Here is a 21,745-nt window from a genome sequence, read left to right as displayed (position 1 = left end):
ATGTTTACTTTACATTGATTGAATCACAAAAAGAACTGAGTATACCAAGGCAATGACCCAGCACGGTTACACGGTCTTTTATAGACTGTCGACAGTCCCTCTGGCCTTACGTGTGTGTGTTTGTTTTATTAATATTAATATTAATCAAACGCCGTAGGCGTTTGCGAAATGCCGAAGGCATTTCAAGCGAGGGCCGTAAGGCCCGAGAGACTGTTATAGCCTGCTACGCCACCACTCACCACTGTAGAGAAATTCTCCTGTAGCGTACCATCATGATTGACAGGCAGAGTGATGTCATAAAAATGCTAACCAATCACAAGTCACGCAGTCCCAGGTCAACAGGAAGTAAAAAAAATTGAGCCACCAGACGATGCAATAGTTTATAAACTTCGTTCAGTGCACTGCTTTGAAGATGGCTTGTGACGATGCAGTTTCGCTGGCGTTGAAGAAACTTGGGTATGAAAGTATTCGACCAATCCAGCGACAAGTCATTGATGGCTATTTGCAGAAGAAAGATGTTTTTCTCACAGCGCCGACTGGCAGTGGCAAGTCGCTGACTTATGAAATGGCGCCATTCCTGCTGGACAGTATCGGTGACTTTGCCGACGAACCATCATCCATTATTTTGATTGTATCGCCACTGGTCGCCCTGATGCAAGAACAGGTAGCCCGACTCACGAAAATCGGGGTAAAAACAGCATCTTTATGTTCGAGCGATAGTTTAGTGAAACAGGGTCTTCTAGACGTGAAATTCAACTTGGTGTTTGGCAGCCCGGAAGCTTACCTTGGAAAGTGCCGTCGAATGCTCCTGTCAGACGTTTATAGACATCAAACTCGAGCGATATTTATCGACGAGAGTCATTGTATAAAGAAATGGTGAGTATTGTATTCGGTGTTTTGTCGCATTTTTAGATGACTACGGTTTATATTTACAATCCCAGTGAATGTACTACTCTTGTGAAAATACACGGATGTTTGATTTCCGCTCAGACGACTAATCGTCTGTCATGAGATTTCCGGTACGATCGCATTGTAAATAGATACTGGATTGTTTCCTTCAGGGTATTATTCATTTTGGTTTACCTAAAAGCTACCCATTATTGAATAACGACTGTTAAATTATGTTGGTTTGTTTTAAGTTTATTCGAGAACAAGAAAAAAAAAGAGACTATAATGCCATGTTGTTTTTCCACAGCATGGTTATTTTTTTTTAAATTTAACTGTCAAGTACTGTTTTTTTTCCTATGTGTCGATTAGGCGGCCTCTTTACAAATTAGTGACGAGAACAATTTTCTTTTCAGCAAAATTTAATTCCAGCGAAAATCATATTCCCTAAACTAGAGTATTTTACCTTATAATTTTTAATTATCTGGTTCTTAGATTACTTTGCTTGTTTCTTCATACTACTATTTGCTCTCCCTTGAGGACTGTGGTGAGGTTCAATAAAGTAGCTTCAGGGTGTATTATACATTTAAAAAACAGCATGGGCCATGCAGGCAATGTTACAATTTATTATTACACAATTTATTTGAATTTTGATGGGATAATGTATTAATTTTTTTCTCACCAAACCAGGGGTAAAGATAAGGGAGACGGTGCAACTGTGTTTAGAAGTTTTTATGGAAGACTGGGAGAGATGCGATCCTTTCTTCGTTCTAATGTTCCGGTCATCACACTGACAGCCACAGCAACCAAAGAAACTCAGAAAGTCATTATTGAAGACCTGTGTATGAAGGACTGTTTAATTGTTTCTGAAGTACCGAACAAAGAGAACATTCGATACTCAGTAGTAGATATGAAACATGATAATGTATCAGTTATGTTTAAATGGTTACTTTTAGATTTGGAGGAGCATGGCAGAGAGTGTAATAGAATGATAATATTTTGCAGAAAAAGGCGCCACTGCTCAGATTTGTATGAAATGTTCAAAAATTACTTGGGTGACAAAGCATATGACAAGGAGTGTGTCACATTTTAATAGATTGTTTGGGATGTTTCACTCAAAGACAAATGAAAGTGTGAAACAGCACATCATATCTTCCTTTCAGAACCCCAATGGTGTTGTGAGAGTTCTATTCACAACTATAGCATTTGGCATGGGCATGGATGTTAAGGGTGTCCACCAGATTATTCATCTTGGTCCATCCAATGATATAGATGAATATATGCAGGAAACTGGAAGAGCTGGCAGGGATGCCAGTGTCATGGCCAGTGTGGTTTTGGTGAAATATCCAGGTTCTTTGCGAAGCTCTCGTATTAGCAAGTTAATGAAAGGTTATTGCAGAAATGTCTCTTCCTGTCGTAGGAAGTTCATACTTGCAGAGTGTCAGGATAATCCAAAATCCAGTGCTATTTTGCATACCTGTTGTGATATATGTTCTTTAAAATGTAGATGCTTGTGCGCTTGTGATGACGAAGAATGTTTCTGTGAATTTGCTTGTTTGTCACCAGATGAATACCTTTCAAAAGCAGAGACCAACTTACAAAAGGTTGTTGTTGATGAAAAGAGTGCGTGTTCTGGCAAGTTCATAGATAGCGCTCCTGTTCATTTGGTGACAAACATTCAGCGAAAGGCACTAGAAACATACCTTTTTGAATACAGGAGTACTTTGCTGAAATGTAGGAATGAAAATGAAATATTTGTTGGGGCGGATATTGTTACAGGTTTTTCAAGAGCTTTAATATCTCAAGTTGTCAAATATGTGCAATTCATTGAGAACAAGGATGTACTTCAATCAAATTTCTGTTTCTTCTCACCGGTTCATGTAAATAGAGTATGGGACATTGTTTTAGAGGTGCTTGAAGCATCTGATTCTGATTTACAGAGTTTGAAGGATCAGATAATAAAGATGCAGCAGAACAGAATGTGTTATCACATGATATTTTTATTGACAGTGATGATAGTGATACAGTCCTTGCTTACCAACGTAGCAGAATGAGAATCTTGTCATCAGACAGTGATGACACAGAGTAAAAAATTATCATTCAATTTTTATTTTGTAATACAATATCTTAACTCTTTAAAGGGCTTTAAGCTGAGTTTGGTGAGCACTTTTTCATATTTTTGTTATGGTTCAGCCGTTAGCTTATATTGTACTTGTGGCGTCCTTATGAAATTTGGCCAGTTACAAAAAAATCCAGCTGTACATGTTTTTCAGTACAGCCTTGGGGAAAATCTTTTTTGTTCAAACAAAAATTCACTGTAATAACTGTAGTATTTTGGCATGCGCTGACTTTAGTTCTGTGTCACTCCACCGATCACGATTTGATAGTTCCTGTTGATCAATGTATACAGTAAAAAATACTAATTTTGTTCTAAAACAAAATATTCACCACCGTTTATTTCCGATTTGAGGCAAGATGGTACAAATACATCCACGAATTGGTGCAAATCAATGATATGTTTGCCATGGCGGAACCGTGAAAACATGGACAGTAGGATTGTACCCGGCCATAGTTCATAAGGACATCATTAGTACAGTATAAATTAACAACCGAACCATAGGAAAAATACTCTGCTAATTGCTTTGTTTTTTTTATGATCAACATGATTTGAGTAACATCATTTTTAACATTCCACTATTTGAAAGAAATTGATAAATATGACACACAAATGAGTCATATGTATGACAAATTGTTTTGATCCATTTTTTGCTACTATTCAGTTTTAAATGTGGAGAAACCAGAATTTTGGCAGGGATCCTGAATGTATTGATAAAAATAATAAACCACATTTACTCTGTTAGAAATACATTTTGAAAACACAAATTCACAGAATTGTCTAGAAATGATGGTGTATTAAACTCAGTATTTACAAAGGCATGTATGTCAAAGTTCATAACATTTTAAGACTATTTTTGTCAGTGCCATACCTTCTTAAGTTAAAACAATTTGTTACTTATGAGATATTGGTTGTCATATGTACATGTATACCACTGATAGTATTTTTGTTGTTATTTTATGAAAAGTATCATGTAAATAAAGAATATTGAACATTTGATTTGGCAATTGATAGTGGTATTGTTATGCAGAATGGTCATAATTCTGCTCCAAAATCCTGGGAAAAACCCTGATATGCATACATCACATCAAAAAATACCCCCTCCCAGTATAGAACCCAGACTGTTGACAGTCCTCTGACCTTGCGTGCAAATGCCTACAGCGTTTGATTGAAGGGGCAATATGGATAAACTTGGGCATTTTGGACCAGTTTTAGAATGCTTGCTTTGATACTGCATTCGTTAATAATCAAAAATATTTTATTTATCATGACATAAAAATCCACTTTTGGTAGCAATCTTGGAAGTATTAGTTGAGCAAATAAATTAACCAAAAAAGGTTAGAAAGGGCTCCTGTGTATTTGGACCAAAGGTTGAACATTTAAAAATTTATTGGTCATAAATGTTCGCACACAGGGGCCAAAAATTTGAGTGTGTGTGCGTACTATCAGTTTGATTTACCTATACGTATTGGCAATTCCTTCAGTACATGTGCACTCGATTGTCTTTGCCCAAGAAATAATTTTAAGATCGCTACCAAAAGTAGACTTTTATTTCACGATAAAGCGTATATAGTTAATACCCCAGACCTGGAGGCCAGTTTACCGCTATCGCTTTTACCGGTCCCTCCAGTGACAAATCAGATCAAAATCACTCCGTTTAAAAAATGAACATGGCTATCTGATTGGTTGAACGGCAAAATGATGTCATTCAAATGCCCACACGGAGACCGTGAAAAAGAACACAACGAGTATAAATGTTATTCCAGAGAACGCTACAACATTCGAAACAAGTACCAAATAAGGTATTCTGACGTCATGATGCTAGTAAATTTCATTGGCTCTAGCGAACAGTACAAAGGTCATATGAATTCAAATCATTTGTGGGTGGAAATAGTTTTTTTTACAGTCGGCGGTTTTGATCTGATTTGTCACTGGAGGACCGGTAAAAGCGATAGCGGTAAACTGGCCTTCAGGGCTGGGGTAATATAGTAACCAACATGTCCATAACTTGTCCTTGCATCTTAGCGAGTATTGGCTATACACACATACATTTTACATTGTGTAATAATGTTTGCCAGAAAATTGTTTGAGGCTATTGCTCATCCATGTCCTGAATCCAATAGATTTGGTGAAAAATGAGAAAAAGCTCTGTATAATCTTCCAGGTATATTGTCATACAGCTTAGCATCTGTAAATTGTTTCACAAGTGTGAGGATCTTTCCTGGTATGTCTACCCGATGGGCGTCTGCGTTTTGTGTCCTTATCATATCTAGTGACGACACATTCAGTCGCTTTAACACTCAAACTGACGCGGCTGATTGTTTTCTGAGTAATCTCACCTCTATAGCTTGTGATGTCATTTTTGAAGACTTTGTTTTCATGTTCAACATCAAGATCCATTGGGTGATTGGAATCTGTCTTCCCTTGCAAATTCACAAACCTATTCCAAGTAAGCCTATGGGCAAGGCGTGGTGTTAATAAACACATGGTTTGAGCCAACAACGTTGCATACGCATATTTCGGACAGTTTGATACTTTATAGAACAAGTAAAAATATTTATAAAATCTTAGGACTCTTTCACCATCTCCCATATGGATTGCATCGCAGTGGTTTCGTCTGAACATACATAGTACCAATGCACTGTGAGTATAATTGTACACATAGTCATTGTTCACTTGGACTGTAGAACTGGTATGTGCAGCAACAGACCTTGATTCATCTGAAGCAGAAATGAATTCCTGATGTTGTCTCTCATGTTTTTCTAGGTTTTTTGGTCGTACAAACACTCTTTGGCAAAAGCGACAAATTAATTGGTTACTCCTAGGACCAAAACCATCATCCAGTGTTGGTACTTGGAAAATGATATGCTTGTCAACATACATGTACTTCCTTGCCTCTGATAACAAATAATTGCACTTTTCAGCTTCATCATCTTCAGGACCTAGAATATACAGTAATAAAGAAATGTAAATACTGTAATTGTAATATTAGAAATAACTGTATACTCGCTAAGGCCAAGACAAAATATCAATTTGATTCTGCCTGGCTCATCTTTTTCAAGAAAATATTGAAAACCTAAAATTAAGATTTGTTATTATTTTGATTGGAAAGATATAGGCTAAATAAAATTTTATTTTGACACAATATTTTTATAATCGCGTCAGAATTTGTTTTGGCCTCACAGAACATTATAAATTAATTAACCCTGGTATAATTGGCTCCCGTGTGCGAAGCACATCGTGAGCCTTTGTGGTTAAGATGTCTGTGTGCGTGTGTCTGTCTGTGTGTATGTCTGTTCCATAAAAATCTCAAGAACCGTCCATGATATTTCAATGAAATTTGGTACACATATGCTTTGGGGCAATCAGACCTGATTAGTTTTTAGGCCAATCTGTTTACGTTAAATATGTAAATTATCTAATTTGCATACCGTTTTTTACTAAATTGAGATTATCTCGTGAACTATTTAATGGATTCCGATCAAATTTGATAGGCATATACATTGATGTAATGTGCATGCCATACCACTATTGAGTAATTTGCATATGTAAATTAGGTAATTTGCATAATATTTTTTCACTAAATGTTGATTATCTCATGAACAACTCAACGGAATTGAATCAAATTTGATAGGCATTTATATTGATGCAATCTACATGCAAAGTTACTATTGTGGATAATATTTCTTGATAACCAAATAATTTTTGACTGTTCAACCTTTGGTCCAAATACACGGGAGCCCTTTCTAAGCTTTCTTTGATTTTCTGTATGATTTTACAGATGGTGAATCCTATATAATATTTTTGCAGAGTATGTATATGCTTCAAATTGTGAGCAATATAATAACAAAAATGTCTTCTGCAATTTTTGAACAGATGTCCAAGATGAAGTTCACCCAGCCCCAACAAACTTGTATTTTAGTTGGAAAAGGTACTAAGCAATGACACAAATACTATGATTGTTACCTGTATATAAATTTGCAGTTGGATTGTCCTGAACATTTTTCATTTTGAAATGATGAAGGGCACCTGTCAACAAATAAGCATCTGTGAACTTATCCAATAACTCAGAGTTTGCATAGTAATCGTGATGTGGATCTTTGCTGACATTCTTTGCATCTATGGCATTTCGAGCAGCAAACAATGTACCAATGTCGGCAGAAGAGGTGGTGTTATAGAGATGGCACCAAATCACCTGAAGTGAAAAACATATGCATAAATAAATATGAATAATTATACCGCAACAGGCAGTTAAAACACAATACTACACACAAGATTTCAAAGAACTATCAACAATTTTGGAAATTTTAGTGAGTGTATGTTCTATGAATATAAATGATTTGCAGGGTCATAGGTCGCACAAGGGGCAATCAAAAATGAAATAAGCGACCAAAAAGAAGAAAATGAAGGGAATTTTCTTGAAGAATCAATTATTGGTGTATTGAGACTGTACTTAACCTTATTTATATGTTGAAGCAATGGGAAAGTTTAATATGTAATACATTTCCAAAAATGAATGAGCGAGAGATCCCAAAATCAAACTTCGCTAAGGATTTATACTGATTGATATGAAGTTTAAAAACAAATGAATAAAAACATTTTGAGTTATTGCATACATTTGTTTTTATCTAGGATGGTAAATATTAAAACAGTATAAATGCTAATGCCTGTGAATCATCCTAACAAGTTTGATTTGATGACAACAAATCAGAAAGATGAGACACAGGGACACTAGTCTTAAAAGGAAAAACACTCAGCTTTAGAAAAATACAACATTTGACATACCTTTTCAGTTTTGTTCTTCATTTCTTTCATATACTGATGTGGGATATACACCGGCAAGTTCCTACTATATACACTCAGTTTGGGTATATACTTTGCCCACGAATGAGCAACAAAGAAAGCAAATTATTCTGCCAGTTGATCATTGTCTTCTAGACTAGGCATGAATTTAAGGAAAGGAGTTGCATTTACATCAGCAGTTGCAGCATCATTTGGTAAATGGTTGCCGGATATCCTGTTTTTGTATGCAAGCATATTGTACATATGATGATCCTTGTTTTGATTACTTTTTGTCATTTGACGAACTTTACTCCTGCAGTCCACATTGTCACTAGTCAATGAATAACCAGGGTGCATATGCTCCTGGAGTTTCTTCAACTCAACTTTAAGGAATTCAAGCTCGAGAATTTGGTCTGGTGTACAAAGTAGTCGTTCAACAGGCATTGTGAGACGAAGATCCAACATCCTCTCCAGCAGATTCTTCTCTTGTACCATTTCTCTTTCTATAGCAGACTTCCACTCAGTTATGTCAACTGCATAATCTTCACCAAACTTGTCAAACATCTTATTGGTACTGCTATATGCCATGCAAAGATACTGTGATGAGAGACGATTCATTGCTGTCTTCTTTACACCTCCTTTTTTCAAAATCACACTATTCAGCTTTCTTGTGATATTTAATTCATCATTGAAAATTGAAATGATATGCGCTGCAGCTGACATCATACATGGCACCAAGGCATTCCCTTTCTTATCAATGTTTCTGTTCTGTGATGGATTATGTACTGCAGATTCCAGGAACATTAGGAAAACTGGAGCCCTGACTTGTAGTTCTTCAAGTAACACTTTCCATGTGAAATCAGTAACACTATCCGTGTTGATTTCACGTAACTCAGATGGTTTGTTTATTGATGACAAACCAGCCATTTCCTTGGTAATATTGCAGCACATTTGCCTGTAGATTGCATTTGCTAATTCACCTTTTTTCAGACATTCCTGTGCAATGCTATCATATGAAGTGAAGAGAAACTTTTTGATCAACAATTTGAATTCTTCTTTTGGTGTATAATTTCTACTGCCTGCATTAGGAAACCCAATAGTGACCTGTTAAAGAAAAGAAAAGAAATTTTAGATGCCATCAGATGTATTCAAAAACTGTAAGCTATTACAGTGTATTTGTTATCTTTTACTGTAATTAAGCTCACACAAGTCCTAAATATCAATTTTGACAAAAACTGACAAAAAACGCACCAAAAATACATATTTCAAAGCCCAAATTTTAATCAGCACTGAATCTCACGTGACTTTATAAGATATATTACTCTCAAATACACTGCATCAAAACCTTTCATGTAGTCAAGCTCACAAAGGTCCAAAATATTAATTTTGACCAAAAATGACAAAAAAACACCAAAAATATATGTTTCAAAGTCCAAATTAAAAAAACAAACATATCATAAAACTTGTTGTGTAATTGGGCTCACCAAGGAGTACTTAAGGTAGCGAGAGGGGTAAAACCACAGGGAGCCCAGGAACTATAATCAACTGTAATACGCAGTCTCTATGAGCGGGGAGGGGGGGGGTATCGGCTGGTATCTAGTGTATGAAATAGACAAGGGATGAAGGCTCCAGCCAGCTCACATTTTTTAAACTCGAAAAAACAGACGAAAAGAATGAAAAATATTAGTTGCTTCTTCAAATTTCGCCAAAGCCCTACCTACATTTTACCGATATCTGCAGAATAAATCAAGAAAACTACACAAATTTACTTCATTTAGGAATTCCTAACGGTTTGCCCGAACGCAGGGCACAGTTGAAGGCGTGGCCTGTTCAGCATTTGTCAACAACCAATCACAAGACTGGTTACAAACCACATCGAGGTCACGACTCGGATAGCCTTGCGCAACTGGTTCGTAACCAGTCTTGTGATTGGTTGTTGACAAATGCTGAACAGGCCACGCCTCCAACGGTGTCGTGCGTTCGGACTAACCGTTAGGAATTCGTGTAGTTTTCTTGATTTATTCTGGAGATATCGGTAAAATGTAGGTAAGGCTTTGGCGAAATTCGAAGGAGCAACTAATATTCTTCAACCTGGTATTTTTTTTGTCTGTTTTTTCGAGTTTAAAAAATGTGAGCTGGCTGGAGCCTTCACCCCTTGTCTATTTCTTACACTAGATACCGGCCGGTACCCCCCCCCCCGCTCATAGACTGCGTATTACAGTTGATTATAGTTCCTGGGCTCCCTGTGGAAAAACTAGAAGACAAAAAAACATTTTTCAAAAACATTTGGATTATGAAACATATTGTGTACTTTCTTTATCTTTGGTCCAAATTTACTGTGCGCAATGCATTTGGTGCGTAATTTAAGTTTATTCCCAAAAAATGTAGTTGGTAGTAAACATAAATGAAAGTGACCTGGGCTCATATTATAGTCAGCCCGCAGAGTGGTTTGAAGAAGAGTCTGTCGACAGTTACAACAAAAGTTCTGAGTGATTGTCACGGTGACACCGACAGTTCAGACAACGACGGCATCGAGATGGAAATCCTAGATACAGACACTGGTTAATGGTAGAATTACAGTCTGTAAATAAAATTGGCAGTGAAATATTGATGTGTCATTATTGTAAAAAGGGGAATGTCGTTTTGGCTGCAAACACGAACATCCGCCATGGCTGGGGAGCCATTTTTACTATAAGTGCATGAATCCAAAATGCAACTCCGCGACTGACATTTTTCCGGCGTCAAAAAGGAGTAGACATTTCTTTTGATGTAAACCGTAACTTTGGTGATCGCAGCTCATGGCATTGGAAAGGGTCGTCGCGCAATGCGTGAATTTAGTAGTTACATGGAATTACCGCCTCTGTCTGGAACCACTTCTCTGTGAGTATGGCCAACGCTACATTTCGTTTTTCATCGGGAGGAAAAACAGGTGCTGACTTGGAAATAATTGATTATAACAAATCCGATAATGGTACACTCTCCATAGGCAGAAAGATATGCAAACATATCTGTACTTAAAGGCATGTATATTCCCTAAATATATGCTGTCATGATGGCCCGCCCTGTGTTTAGAGAACCGTTGTACTGTTGATACTGATTAACATAACAAAGGGGCTTGACAAAATAATTGCGCGATATGCCATTTTGTTCAAGTTAGCACACACTTTTTTAAGAAACAACCAACCATGTTTTCACGATATAACTGTCCTCGCAGATCTGATACTCGTATATTTATAAAGTATGATGGGAATGGTAAGCATTTGGTAATTAATTAGCTGTTTATAAGTGGCCAAATTCGAAGAAACATTTTATTGAGTTTTTATGGAAACTAATTTTTGACTATCATAACTGTTGAAGATGTCATCTTTTAACACTTTTCTCTGAGCGAACGATGTACAAATTCCACAATCTATTCGCCACAAAATGGGCTCAAATATGATGTCTCATGGATGTTTATGTGAGCCCTTGACGTTGAGTTACGGCCTTGAGAAAATGAAAATTTAGTCTATAAAGTTCAAGAGATTATATCTCAAGAACTATGAGGCACATAAAAATTCCGAGACGAATTTTCAAAGATCATTATCATATAAAGCAACAGTGAGAAACATAGAAAAAAGGAACACCGAGAAACGGCCAATGCCGCAAAAAAACTTAATCATCTGAGCAAATATCAATACGAAACATACATGATCACGAAACATACATCATCGTATTCTGCTATCTCAGCTTTCTGAAAACATATACATTGCCATAACTACATGCTTAGTAACTGGCGAGGAAAGTCCTAATCTCAATTAAACTATAACTTGTATTTCCCTTCTCGCTACCTTAAAACTTTGGAACCACCTATTCAAAATATAATCTACAAATGGTCACAAAATGTAAATAACTGGTTATTAGACAGACAATATATAGCACAATAGGGACACAATGTTTCTATTTCTACAGCTGTATTTTATGGCTTGCAAGAGGGGACCTTGAACTGTGCTGGCTGTCCTTGTGACTCCTATGGTGGTGGTGTTTTCCTTTTTTCTTCCTCCTACTTCTTTGGTTATTTTCTTCATCCATACTTAGCCTGAAATTACACATTTTATGTATTAATATAATGTTACAGTTCCCTGTCCAATATTGGGAAACTTTTAATACACTCCTTATGCACGCTCTTGTGGACTGAAATAAATATTTGGTGGCTGAAAAATACCACCTAAAAGTGCACAGATCATCACCAAAACATCACCTGAATGTGTAAATAAGTTGTCTTAGTTAGTACATGCATATCCAAATACGAGACAAAACATCATTTTCACCTCAATGTTTGCCTCAAAAGACCCTCAACCTTTAAAACCAACTTGGATTTGAAGTTCGATCATGATTATACATTATTACGATTATTGTATTAATCACCAAAGAGTGCAATGAAAAACAAATTAAAATTAAAATAAAATAAAATGAAAACCCTACCTAATTACCCAGTTGTCATGGCATTGTATACTGTATTAAACTCATGGCCAGATGGCATTATTCAGTGACAAGCGTTTATTTCATATGGCCAAACACAACCGGTCATTTGGGATGTCTGCAAACTGTAGTGTAACCCTGTAACATGCAACCTGATTCGTTCTGTGATGCCAAGGACGAAAATAACGACCAATCACAGTGGGCGATTTGTACAACACGGATAGCAGGCAGTTTTGATTTTCACCTCTCCATCATTCATGCATCGGCCATGTGGGGCAGTCATGTTGCCTATGATTATGGATGTCGTCGCCAGTGAGCTCTACTAAACAGTGGGGGAACAACTGTAATCATTTGTACCATAAACGTTCGGCATATTTGTTTTTAAAGACCGTTAAAGCAGTGTTTATTTTTTTGGTCAGGCGATCGATTTTTCTCTCGCCCGATTTGCCAAATCACAGGCCCTGTCCAGTTTTACAGACCAACTCAAACACATGGCTGAGGAAATAAACAGCAAAAAGGGTAAACAAAATCAGTAAACTAACCTTTTTATGCGTAGTCATGCAGTACTGTCAGTGCTCGTCAGTCGTTCCGAGCACCAGCTCGTCTGCAAAATTGTTCCGTTTTAGACTTAACAGACATGCGCAATCGCGATATACGTCAGAGCTTCTTCATTACATGCATTCTGATTGGTGTAGGGTACTCGACCGTCATTTGACAAGCGAATAAAGATGCGGGTAACATATTACGCTTTTAGTCCCTTTTATTACCAAGCAAGATTTTGTTGTGTAAGAATCAGCGAAGCCGGCGATGTTCGGCAATGTATGCCATGTATGATATTTGTATCGCTTCCATATTTATAAGAAATTCACTTCAGTTTCCTAATTTTATAAAATAATCACATCGATATTCACTTTCTATAACTCAAACAGGTCACTTTTACAATTTTTATAAGATTTTCACTTCGTTTTTTTACAGTTTTTAAAAAGCATCACTTTGATTTTTACACCTTTTAAAACGGGTACTTCGCACTCGTTTTTTACCCATGTGGAGGCCCATATGTAGACAGTACTCTTGGATCTGAGTTGCAAGTTCACCGTGGTGGAGAGAGCAATGAAATTGACATGGTTGACGACGTCATCATGCAGAGATCCCATTCGCGCCACGGAAACAGCAGTAGGTTAAATTCCTTCTCCTTAATGCACGTTACTCTAGAGATAAAAGTCATTTTTGGCGTAAATTGGCATTATTCGTAAACTTTCTGGTTAAAAGCGCTTGCACGGTCCGATGTGCTAATTTAGTAATTAGACCTTTTTGTTGTTGACGTCACCTACCATTTGACTTGATTTTCACCAAACTGTACAAAAGGGTGGGCAATCATTTTAAATTTGGTGTATGATCAATGCACTAATGTTCATGATCCCTAATTGCATGGTAACATAAACACGAGTTTTCGACCTCCTTGAAAGCAAAAACTCTAGTTTTCTGGAGCTCGTCAGAGCTGTTAACTGTCCGCTAACGAGCGTTGTTATGATCGCCTTTGTTCTAGCCTATATAACCAGACCGTGGAGCATGTAGATGCTAGAGTAGATGTCTATTTCGGACTATCCATACCCCCCCCCCCCGATTAGCCCCTCATGGCTAAAAATCCAAATAATCAGTGCTATAATTCTTCAAGAAGATGTGGATATTTTTTAACATTTCACAATGATCTATGTGGCCTTATTCCCTACTGTTTTATATATTTTCAAAAATTAGATCAAAACTGCAAATTTGTCTATTTATTGAGTGATGAAGATAAGCATATATAGTAGTGCCAATTGCAAAATGTGTATAATTAGTTTTGAAAATTGTTGAATATTTTGTTGTGATATCCATACTTCCGTACTGTTATAGTCGGGGGTGTTGTATCCCAAACTACAGTTACCATAATACTATGTGTGCTCTTAAATACAAAAATGCAATTTCTATTTTCTGTGTTAAATGTGTAATGGGCAGTACGGTACCATATAACCAAAGAAAATGGGGTATTTCAGGGTAAATGTTTTTTAAATTTCGTATGATACATGTGCAGGGAAACAAGACACATTTTCTGCTCAGTCAAGTAAGTGTATATTATATTATTTGTTTATCCATACTGAATAATATTTAATTAATTTTGTGGTATATATGTCTGTATATTTTGCAGGTGGATTATTAAAAAAAACCCAGGAAAATCGGTCAATATACGAGGACATGTGCGCCCAAAATATTATATGAAACCTTACATGTACCACAACAAACCTGGATCATCTAATAATGAGAGCACAACATCAAATATAATGAATCTCAAGCAGATAGAAGAACAACAGTTTCAAACTTTAGATGCAGTTAGCATGGATATTCCTTCCAATTCACAAGAGGCAGATGCTGCACCAACTGTTTGTGCTGAGATGAGTGAGCTGTGTGATCCCTTTTCCACAATAGTTAATTCATGCACTGACAACTCAGACCTTGATGCTAACACAGATCAACAGTTCACAATGAGCTTCTTGCATAGGGGAGCTGTTTGTTGGCGCAAAGTTGGTTGAGACATTGCCAGCTAATGTGAATAATGGTAATGCTGATGTTGCAACTACAGACCAGCCAAATGCGTATGTTGAAAGGAGGAGTGGTACTAAATGCAACCCAGAGCATTGTGGATCAAAGTCACCCACTAGATGTTACCAACAGCTATCATGTACAGAAAACTCTGACTTTCAGAAAGTTGACTTGTATGATGCTGTAAATTCATAGTGAAGTGGAGCGCACACAGTTAAAAGACCTGTTGTACAAAAACAGAGATGTCTTCTTAAAACACCAACTGGATTATGGGCGGACATCCACCATACAGCATGAAATTCCGTTGATTGATGATAGACCTTTTCGATTACTGCATCGCAAGATAATCCCTGCACATTACCAGGAGGTGCATAATGCTATTGAAGACATGGAGGAGTCTGGAGCTATACAACCTAGTCAATCACCATATGCTTCGCCCATAGTAATGGTGCGTAAGAAAGATGGTACTGTGAGAATATGCGTAGACTATCATCAGTTAAACGCTTGCACTGTTTGTGATTCCTTTATCTTACCATGATGAGATCTTAGAAGCTTTGGGTAATTTTGAGTATTTCTCCTCTTTAGATCTTACCTCTGGTTATTGGTAGGTGGAGGTACAGCGAAGGATCGTCACAAAACTGCTTTCACCACACCCATGGGATTGTATGAAAGTAACCGGATTGTCAAATGCACCAGCTACGTTCCAGAGGCTAATGATGTGCTGTTTTGGACCAGAATTTTGAAACTCTACTAACATATTTAGACGATATCATTGTCTTCTCAAAAACTTTCACAGAGCACCTTGAAAGACTGCAGATGGTCTTTGATTGGTTGAGAAAGCATGGTTTAAAATTTAAATCACAGAAATGCCATCTCCTGAGGGAACGTGTCAATTCCAATTGAAGAATAGTCTAGTCTACTGTATAAGTGCATTCATGATGACAAAATGGAGACTATCTAGCAATTAGTTCTTCCAAACGAGTTGATGAAGCATGCGTTACATGCACTTCATAATGAAAATTCGAATATAACCCTAGATCTGGCAAGAATTGTGCAGACTTGCTGGTACCACCAAGACTCAAACAACCAGCTATCATCCCCAGGGAAATGGTTTAACCACACCCTGTTGGATATGCTTGGAACCCTGGACCCTGCACAAAAAGCTAATTGGAGTGAATATGTAAGTGCGATGACACATGCCTACAACAGAACTGCACGAGACACAGGTACCTCCCCTTTCTATCTAATGTTTATTCGTCATCCCCGACTACCCATAGATCTTGCCTTTGGAGTTGAACAGGAAGAGACTGAATTAGATTACCCGGAATACATAGCCAAACTTCGAGATAGACTGAAGTTTGCTTATGAACGAACAACCATGAAAGGTGATATTCAGATATTCCTGTCTAGGTTATCCAAGTCACAAGATGGAAATACAACGCCAGATGTTACACCTGAATCTACTCGACGTTACCCAATCTGATAGATTGATGTATTACTGCATGACACTCTTGTGTGACTGGATGCGAAGAAAATCCAAAATTGAGGAGTCTAGCCAGAAATGAGAATGAAGTTATTAGATGTACTAATAAGCTAACTATGCAACTCTACGCACACCCACACACACACACATACCATACAAAACAGTACATGCACAAACTTAATCACACGTTAACAGACAGATGGAACATGAATGTGATCAAGTGACAGTATTGATGGCCATTTTGAACTAAATAATGAGGGCATCATTTCTTGAACAAGGGGGATATATGTGGCCGGGTATTACTTGCATTATTTAATTTGTTGTTCTTTGTTAAATTGCATCTTGTTATAATGTAATTAAAAGCTGGGTATAATACTGTTTTCATGAAGCATTTGATCAGTGACAACAATGTATGTCGCCCCCTGTGTCAAGATCATGGCTAGGGAATTTTCCCACTTGACCTTTGACACAGCACCTACTTCTGTATTTACAATAGGTAAGCGATGTCATTCAATCCATACACTTTTGAGCCTAGACCTATTAGTCTATGGAGTGCTTGAGGTCATGTATGATGTAATATTTTTGTAATTTGTTGATTCATAATGGATCTTTTGTTAGATTTTTATGTGATGTCGATTTTATTTATACTCAACATGAGGTATGAACATTCTAAGTGGTTTTGATCTTGGTTTTTTACTTGACCTTTGACACAGCACCTACTTCTGAATTCTGTATTTACAATAGGCACCGGAATAAAGTTATCCTCCAGCAAACCATTTGTATATTTTTTATTTCCACGCTCCACCCTCCATACTTTACCAGATAGCGAGGGCCGTGTTGCAGTGCCGTGCAGTCCGCCACAACATAATAACATTGGTAGTACAGTTCAAGAGAAACCTAAAAATTACTTCAAATGTGGAATACCTCTAATTTGCATAAATTAATATTCATGACAAGATGACTGCCTATCCAAATTCTATCATTTTAAAGCCTGAAACAACATGCTGCATCATAAAACCAAAATAGAATCTTTTCATATCTGATTAATTATCAAACTAGTAGTCACAAAAGTCTACCAAACTTGCAATTTGTCTTGTTTTTCAAATAACACAAAAAAATATCAGAGCCATGCCTGTATATTGAATTTCAATGGGTCGGTTTTATAATGTAAACATAGCATAACAATTACAACCTTATCCATTGAAAATCATGATTAAATAATATAATATTTTCTCTTCATCAGCAAGAGTGAGTATAGAAGTCCTGAAACAAATAATACTACATTTAGTGTCTCCTATAGAATAATATAACATGAATTATATATAATTTGCCAAATAACAATACTAAGTGCAGTAATATATAGGGGCAAAATGAAATACTAGCCAGATTTGAAAAAGGTGGGAAAGCTATACTATACTTGTAACTTTGCTAATTAAAAGAATAATTTACTACTGTGACACTTATCTAATAGACAGAGTCCATATTACTACTAACTTCTGGTTCTCAGTGCTATAAATGTCTTCATTCAATTATTGCTATGTTTAACACATGTTTTAGTTCAGCCAAATTTTACTTTGATATCACACTTTAGTTTTCATAGTGAAGATGATCAATTAATATTTGTTTTTGTAACCAAAGAAGACGACAATGTCCGTGACTTGCATCTATTTGAAATATATTGGATCAACAGACCTAGCAGGATGACACAAGTATTTTCAGATCAACATCACGATAGTCATCCTAAAACTTGTAGGTATAAACAACTATATTAAACCATTCCCCATAACCTGGGACCTGTGAGAATGAAAATAAATTGAGTTGCTTGCAATCTACCTAAGTTATATGATATTTGAGACAGTATAAAGGTAAAAGTACAACCCAAGCCAAGCATAACTGTTACTCTGATACTTGCTGAGTAGATCATTAATATTTCTCCTTATTATTTACCTCAGGAAATGTTAGTTTTGAAACCAGTTAAACATTATGCTAGCAATGCACTGTATACCATTTATGACAATAACATTTGTTCATATTAAACAATGAATAATACAATTCACTTAAAATTGTATTCTATAAGATCATATGCATGCAACCAATTTTTAATGAAATAAAAAACTGAGCCTCCTACAATTATGGGTCACAAACCATACAATAATGACAGTATTCATTTCACTTAGGTGGAAACACATGAACTAAAAATATTTGAAATGAAAGTAAAGGTATGATTATGGTCACATACGACATTACTGACATTGTTACAACTGATGAGGATGATGAATAAAGGTGTTGCTACCCTGAAAATGGAAAGCAAGTTAATGATTTTATGCTATGCCGATGATACTCAGTTACTGTTAACACAATTTATATATTGTTAAGTTTATTTTCAAAGTGCATAGTTTCTTGAAAAGGCAAACCTGGAAAATAACTTTGCCAGTATACAAAATGTCGGCTCCATCTTCTACAAACTTATGGCGAACTGCTTTGCCGATAAGTATTACCCGCCCTTCTTCCCCGGCTTGGTGGCAAATTGAAGGCATCTTCAACCAAAGTGAGAAGGTTATCTTTCAATTCCTGCCATGTCAGAGATACTCTCCTATCAGAAGGTGTACGCTTTTAGTGTAGATAGTTTCTGCTGAAGGACAGTATCCCGTAAACGAAGCCATCCTTCCCTTCAATAATTTGGAATGTAGCCAATGAATCCAGGACTTGTTGCTTGGATTGCCATAATCCATAGTGGATCATATATGATGTTACCTTCTCTTTAACTCTTAAGCCTTTTTTTCTCTCTGCAACAGTCTTCTGTTCTTGTAACGCTTTTTTTTTCCTTCTGGACGATGGTGTCTTGTCGCTTGGCAAATAAAGTGAGAAGATGTTTCATATCCTTTCGTGCTTCAGAACTGCCATTTTGTCGTGAGATTTTGTGGTCAACCATCTCTCTGTAGCGTTGTTGCAATACATAATGTATGCTTCAGCTGTTAAGGTAGTAATATTGGGATGATGGCGCAACAACATATCTAGATGCTCGCTCGGGGAATTTGTTGTGTTTTTCTGCACTCTGTGTAAGCTTTTTCAGATCCTCTGTAACATCAGAATATCTTCCTCCAGGTAGGTGTTCTTTGTGTTGTGTCTGGATAGTGATGGCAAGAGCAGGAAAGGCAATAGAAAGAGTACTGACAACATAGAGGTCATACTCGTTTGCTGGTTCAACCAAGTAGTCATAGATCACATCTTGTGGTATTTATGTGTCTTCCCCAAAATGTAGAAGCTTGCCAAGCATGAATTCCTCTATATTATTCGAGGCATCACGAAGAAAACGCATCAACAGATAATAGGTTTTCATATCCAAAATATTCTCCAACAAGCGCCAAAATGGTGTTGTGATAAGCTTAGAGAGAAGACCAAGTTCTTTACATCCAGCAACATAGAAAGGCTGCTTCAGATTATGCAAAGCATTTGACTTGTGAATATCCAAGAACTCTGTCATCTTCTTATGCAGAAAATACACGTGACTAGCGTCGGTAAAATAAATATTGAACCTTGAACAAAGATTTTACAGGAAGTGCGTACAAGCCTCGCCACTGAGGACTCTTGTTTTCTGTTATATGCTGGATTGAATGAAGGTATATCGGATCCAAATTCAGCTTCCGTGAAGGATAGCAGCATCTGTGACTTCAGCATACCGGACACAGCTATGAAGGCCCCAAAAGAAATTGAAAAGACGGTCAACTACACATTTGTCTTCCCCCTCTAATAGATGGTAATTGTGGATGGTGTAAGGAAAAACCTTTTTCTATACTTGAGTTTTAAGAGGCATCATCAATATCTGTGAGAATCTCTTGAAAGACCGACAAAGTGTCTTGAGCGGACTTGGTCACCATTTAATGTAAACCTGTGGAATCACTCACATGAAAACCACCATATTTGGAACCAAACTTGCTGGTTTCATCAGTATAGAAGGTTGTATGGTTCTCTTTCGACAGTTCGTCAGTGATCTGCTGATGTGCCAAGGAAAGCCTCTGCAAATTCATATTGCTGAATGTGGAGCGGCTTGGAATTCGGTTGGCCTTCTAGTTAACCAATCTCAAAACTGTCTCGATGACAGGACCTGCATGTGCCAACCCAACATGATGCTCCAGAAATGTGTAAACACAATGCTGGAGTTCAGACGTGTAGCATATTTCGTCAACGTCCTACAATATAACTTCTTCAGACAGTTGAAGTATCTCTTCCTTATCAGTAAGAAGCTCATCTGGGTGGTCTTTGAGGTCACATATTTCTTTTCGAGCTTCTTCCAATTTTTGGATGTTTTGTGTATCTTCAACATTAGATGCCACATTGCGAGAGAGCTTCTGATCTTTGGAACTGTAATACTCTTCAAGACTTCTGCACAGTTTAAATTCAGAACTTTGCATCAATGACTGTTCGATTGAACATGAAATTTGTTTTTCTAGTCATACTCGAGATTCAAGTTTACAAATCTGTGCTTGAATCATTCTTTCCAGCTTCTTCAACTCTCCAGCCAAAGTACACGCAACATCTTTATAAACAGGCTTCCATGTCGCTGGAACTTGTTTCTGCTGAACAGCTTTGCTGTTGGGGGTGATAGGAAAAGTTTATGGGTAAGGATTGAAACTATCTTTTCAGACCCTGCTCTCTCGATAGAAGGACATGCTTGCACCTCAAAATACACGGTTTTCTGCAACAATTTGGCTATCATATGTGCAGACAGCTTCTCCTCCAAATGTTTGGAAACAATAAATTTATTTAGCAGTTTGCAAGACTTCTTTTTTATGAGAAAAGAAAGTTAAACTTACAGATTCTTACAAAATTGGGTACATGTATCTACTTGTACACCTGGAATGAAGAATACAGGAATACAAAGTTTATCAAAAAACACATGTTCAGGCTCACAAATTGGTTGATAGTAATTTTAAGAAAATACTGCAAGTAGTACTTAATTGAAAACTCTGAAGTTATATACATACCCAAAATTAATCACTTATCCTATTCAAATGACTGAGAACACTTACAGTTGTCAGCCATGACGAAACCAAGAGAACATATAAATTTGAACCAATAATAAAAAAAAAAAATCACATCATGAAGCACAGTTCATACACACGAGTTTATATGGTCTGTGTTACTATCACATGTTCTGGTCTGCATTTAATAAGAGTACCTTATTGATCAAGATGGTTATGATTGGGCCCAGACATACTAGTTTGCGTAGGGTAGGTTAAATGCCAGTACCACTGTAATACTGTATAGCACATAAATATATATTTATATATTTAAATATATTCCATAAATAGGAACAAACAACCACCATTCACAGCCATGCATTAGTACAGGGTATGTTAGTTTAATATTTCAGAAAACATACTTAAACTAAACTATTGATTAACTAAGCAAAAGGTATAAATGACTTGTGACAACCTACCAAA

The 21,745-nt window shown here is 36.8% G+C and overlaps 1 long non-coding RNA gene and 1 pseudogene across 1 annotated transcript; both read right to left on the bottom strand.

Moving 5' to 3' along the window:
• Nucleotides 1–5,053: 5,053 nt before the first annotated feature.
• LOC146734410 (uncharacterized) lies at nucleotides 5,054–7,807 on the bottom strand (annotated as a pseudogene).
• A 4,015-nt stretch (nucleotides 7,808–11,822) lies between these two features.
• Nucleotides 11,823–12,887, bottom strand: LOC146734409 (uncharacterized). Its single transcript, XR_014931485.1, has 2 exons — nucleotides 12,784–12,887; nucleotides 11,823–11,858 (listed from the first exon to the last, which is right to left on the bottom strand). It is a non-coding gene; the product is annotated as an uncharacterized LOC146734409 (long non-coding RNA).
• Between the last annotated feature and the right edge of the window lie 8,858 nt (nucleotides 12,888–21,745).

Source organism: Saccoglossus kowalevskii, chromosome 14 (assembly GCF_978046115.1).
Source record: "Saccoglossus kowalevskii chromosome 14, keSacKowa6.1, whole genome shotgun sequence".
Taxonomy (NCBI): Eukaryota; Metazoa; Hemichordata; class Enteropneusta; family Harrimaniidae; genus Saccoglossus; species Saccoglossus kowalevskii.
Note: the sequence above shows the minus strand (reverse complement) of the source record. Positions and strands in the feature narration are given on the sequence as shown.